Consider the following 4,544-nt stretch of genomic DNA (forward strand, 5'->3'; position numbering starts at 1 on the left):
GGGCCTTGGGCTTGGGGGTAGCTGTGGGGGAGGAAGTGGCCAGTTTAGGGCCCCAGGGGGGAGATGACAGGCTTAGATGAGACTCGAGGGGGTTGGGGTATGAGGACCAGGAAGGTTAAAGAGGAAGCTAGATTTGGGGGAACCTATGGTGGAGAGAGTTGCCTTGAAAGGCCCCGCAGTGACCTAGGGGAGGACAGCCTTCTAGGCCAGGCTGTCGCTGCCTTCTGGAGAACAGGAACTTGACCTTCAGGAAGGCCCTGCTCCTGCGTGGCCTGAGCGAGCCCCTGTGCCGTGGTTTGGGTGGAGGGAGAGGAGAGCAGAAGCCAGAGAACAGGATCTCAGCCCCCTTGCTGGAGAGAAAGCGGAGTTGAGCATTTGGTTCCCTGAGAATCATCAGGAAGGAAGGCAGGGGGCGGGGAGCAGGGCCCAAGGAGGGCTGGGAGGGCAGACTTTGAACTTGTCAATGTCAGCAGCCCCCTTTTTTTTCAGAGGGTTGCCAGCCCGCGTGGGGATGAGGCCTGGTCTTGTGGATACTGAACTTAGCTCTGCGGGCCTGACAGCTCTGGCCCAGGGTGGTATGTAATGGTGGTTTGCCCTGGGACAGGGTCCAGGCCGGGCCCAGCCTGGTGAGACCCAGGTCTGGGTGTGAGGTCAGACCCCTTGTCGGAGGTAAGGGTGGTCTCAGGAGTGATTGAGGAGGTAGGGTGCCATCTAAGCGGTTCGTGGCGTGGCGCCTGAAGCCTGACAGGCTGGGGCTCCTGAGGCAGGAGTATTTGTGTATCTGGGGACAAAATTGACCCACGCTTTATTTTCCAGGTGGCAGTGCTTCCCTTTGGACTTTTTTCCTCTAGGTTCGGTGTTAACTTCTGTGAGCTCACTCTGCCCTTCCTCCTCCCTTTAACTCTCTCAAGGTTATCCATCCGCTTAAAACATTGCTTCTGGTAACCTGGTAAGCCTGGGGACTTGGCAAAGGCCTTGAGAAGTTCGGTTATGTCGGTAATCTCGTGGAGGAGGACAGGCACTCCCTGCTGAGGGTGGGGTGGTCTTGCTTGCCTGCGGAGAGGGTGGGGACGGAATGTGCACCCTTGGGTGGGCCTGTGGCGATGGCACCACCCGAAAGTTTCGAAATGCTTCATGGACCGTGGTTTGTTACCATAGCGTTCATCGCGGTGATCAGATGGCACCAGGAGAAAAGGAGCCCATGGCCAGTGTGAGTCGTAGCAGTGCAGGAGGGGAGACCCTGAAGCAGAGAGCCCGCCTAAGTTGATGTCTGCAGATTGAATTTCCAGAGGCTTAGGAGGTGGAAGTTGCTCCGGTGTCCTGTGTCCAGGCCTTGCTCAGGAAGCCCTGTATTCAGGAGGCTGCCACTTGAGGTTTTCAGATGAGCTCTTGGGGGAGGGTGATCAAAGTCCACAGCAGATGCATCGGGCCCTCGGCAGATCTGTTGCTTTGAATGTTTGATCCCGGAGCACCAACCCGCAGGCACCCCACCTTTTCTGGGGGTGGAGGTTTTCCGATGCCGCATCTTCTAAATTCGAGCCTTCGGTCATTGCTAGTTCTGGGCTACGAACCTTGCTTCAAGAAGATTCTTAAGCTGTAGGACATTGTAACGTGCCACACGCAGAGTCCTGCCTTGTACGTGAATCTTGCAGACGGAGCCCAGTGACTTGCTCACCTACCCACGTGCCTGCTGCCTGCCTCGTTTGGAGGAATTAGTGTGATGTGTGATGGTCTAACTTGTGTCTGGGGAGAGTGTTCGAAATGCCTTGAGCAAATGCTTAAATGAAGCCTACTGGCAAAATAAAGGGGCGGGGGGGTGTCATTGTGTTACGCTACAGTCTGGGGGTGGATCCAAGTTGGTTGTGGCCAAATTCTGTTAGAAATGGCAGGTGTTTGGGCCTTCCGATGGCATCACCAGTAACAGGGGAATGGTTGGGGTACTACTAGTAATCTTTTGATTCTTCCGTGTATTTTTTAAATGGATTTTGGTTGATTTAATTTCAAATCTTCAAATGGTGCTCGCTTCGGCAGCACATATACAAAGTAATCTTCAAATGGAGGACTCATCTGAGGGGTGAGGGTTAGGGGGCACACCTTGGCATTGGTACTGGCAGGTGTGAGTTGGGGTGGTACATGGGGGTGGGGGTGGTGCTGGCAGGGGTGGGGATGAGGAAAGGGAGAGGGTTGGATTGATATGGTGTATGTTGTGGAGGGTGGGGTTGGCAGGGAACGTGGGTGGAAGGGGATTTTGGGTAAAACTTGAATATAGTAGACTCCTGGACAAAGAAGATACTAGTTCCTGCTACTGAATTGTTAGTGCTGGTTAAATTGTCTCCTGGAAAGCACAGACACTTGCTTCAAAACGTTAAAAAGAAATCTTTAGAAATCTACTGAACGCAGAAGCGCAAAATTGTTTTGCCTTGTTGCAAAGTGGGGACGAGGGAAATGGAAATGAACGTGAATGCCAGCCCCGTGCAAGCTGGGGGCCGGGGGCTCCCATCAGCAGTGCCAACTAGCCCTTGCTGCTCCACGAGCTTCAGTGGTTTATATGAAGGTGTGCGGGTACTGGGAAGCTCTTAAGTCTTAGAAAAGACTTCAAATGCGCAAATTGGGAGCTTTTCAAGTATTTAAAATTTTGTGGTGTGCGCTTGATTAGATGTACTCTTACGGCTTTGGAACATTTCTATTTACTGAGATTTTGTGATTGAAAATTCTGAGCAAAGTGAACATGCAATGTTTTTCATAGGAATGTCTCCAACATCTCTTGTCATTGTGGTCGGTATTAATAGCAGTAAAATTGTTTAGTTTTTGTAACAAAGAATAACCTTTTTATGGTCACTAAAATTTCTGTAATATATAGTAGCAAACGATCCAGATAGCCTTGCAAAGCTCAGAGTGAATCGATTCTATCTTTAGAACATTTGTGTTTTTCAGATTGATCCAGTACTTGAGTAACTCGGCCAAAATCAGTTTGGGGAATACGCAAAATGGGGGGGGGGGTTACTAGATATGGTCTGTTTTTAAAATTCAGGGAAAGACGTGAAAAACGTTTATGATACTTGATTCTGAGATCCATCTGTTGCGTTGGTAAAAGTAATACCAGTGGCTTTCTATCCCGTGCCTCTGACCTTAAGTTTCACTTAAAATTTAAAATCCCCAATACTTTTTACCTCTGGGATTGTCTTCTGGGTTCTTTTTTAATGTTTAAAAATATGTTGGTATAGTTCAGCTTTTCAGCATGACTTGGGTATGATGTAAATTGCTGCCCTCGGAATTTAAAGCGCGTTAGTCACACATGTATGGGGAAATGGGTTTGCGTGTGCCATTGTGAAATGGAAGCTGTTAACACTGGGTGGTTAAAGTACTTCCGTGTTGCTCTGCTGAGAACTAGTTTCTTCTGTTGCATCATGTACGTAATTACTAATCATTTTCTTTACAGCACAAATAAAGGTTTGAGTTCTAAAACTCTTTAATTTGTATTGCTATCTTATGTTTCTCTTTTCTGTAAATCAAGTTATCTTAATAATGAAGTTGGATGTATCATTTCTTGTAGATTGAGGCCTAGACTTGCCCTTCAGTGGCTTTAATTGAGGTCATTTAGTGGGGTGTGGTAATAACTTCAAATAGAACAAGTATGACCTGAATGGTCTGCAGCCTGGTGGACAGGAGTGGATGCTCAGCTCACTGTCAGCTCAGCTTAGGGAGCAGCTAAGAGTTGTGCAAACTGATGCTGAACCACCCAGCCAGTGAAGGCCAGTGTCAAGGTGCTGAGCAAGTACTTTAATATCCTGGAACTTTAACTGGTCAGATTTCCAAATGGTATTGTCAGAAAGGGGACCTATCGCTCCCGTTGTTTAGGGGAGACAGTCTGAAGAATACCACAGACACGTACTACATGTTTTCCATATTTGTGGTTTGGGGGAGCTGGAATGTATTGAGATTTGAGTCTAAACACATACTTCTCATCTTTAGTACTAAAGAACTTGGCTTTATTGGTGATAGAGTTTGGGCTCAATTGTGCGCCTGCCCTGTGGAGCAGGCCAAGGTTCTACAGGGCGTGAGTAGAAGCTCTTGGAACCCCGAGGTTGCCTCGTGTCTCTAAATTGACTCCGTCCTGGGTGGGGAGGTGACAGGAGCCTCATCCTGGGACCAAAGTTGTCACACTGCTGTTGTGTGTTTATTCTCGAGCCCAAAGGTTTTGCCTCACAGGAGACAAAACTTTGGGCTCAGAACAGAACTGCTTGGACAGCCTCTCTGAAGGCTTTTGTTTGCAAGAGAGCTGAAAGGGAAGTTTGCCTTGGAAGGGACAGGAGACCCGAGATGGGACAGGCCAGTGCTGTGACCACAGCAAAGGGGTGGGAGAGCGTGGCCTTTTAAAGAATTCCTCCGAGAGCAGCCATGGGACTGGCCATTGTCCTCCCTTGTCTAGATGGCCTGCCTCGAGGGTCCTGGTAAGCCCTCGTGTGTCTGCTCCTGAGAAACTGGAGTTGGTGCTGGGGAGGAGGAAGTGACCTGGCAGGGGTGTGGGGGAGGGGGCTCATGGC

The 4,544-nt window shown here is 49.4% G+C and overlaps 1 long non-coding RNA gene across 1 annotated transcript; it reads left to right on the forward strand.

Annotated features, from left to right (window-relative positions):
• LOC144227970 (uncharacterized) lies at nt 1-3,473 on the forward strand. Its single transcript, XR_013334077.1, has 2 exons — nt 1-575; nt 817-3,473. It is a non-coding gene; the product is annotated as an uncharacterized LOC144227970 (long non-coding RNA).
• Nucleotides 3,474-4,544: the final 1,071 nt, after the last annotated feature.

The sequence above is a fragment of the Crocuta crocuta genome, unplaced genomic scaffold (genome assembly GCF_008692635.1).
Source record: "Crocuta crocuta isolate KB4526 unplaced genomic scaffold, BGI_CrCroc_1.0 scaffold53, whole genome shotgun sequence".
In the NCBI taxonomy this organism is placed as follows: Eukaryota; Metazoa; Chordata; class Mammalia; order Carnivora; family Hyaenidae; genus Crocuta; species Crocuta crocuta.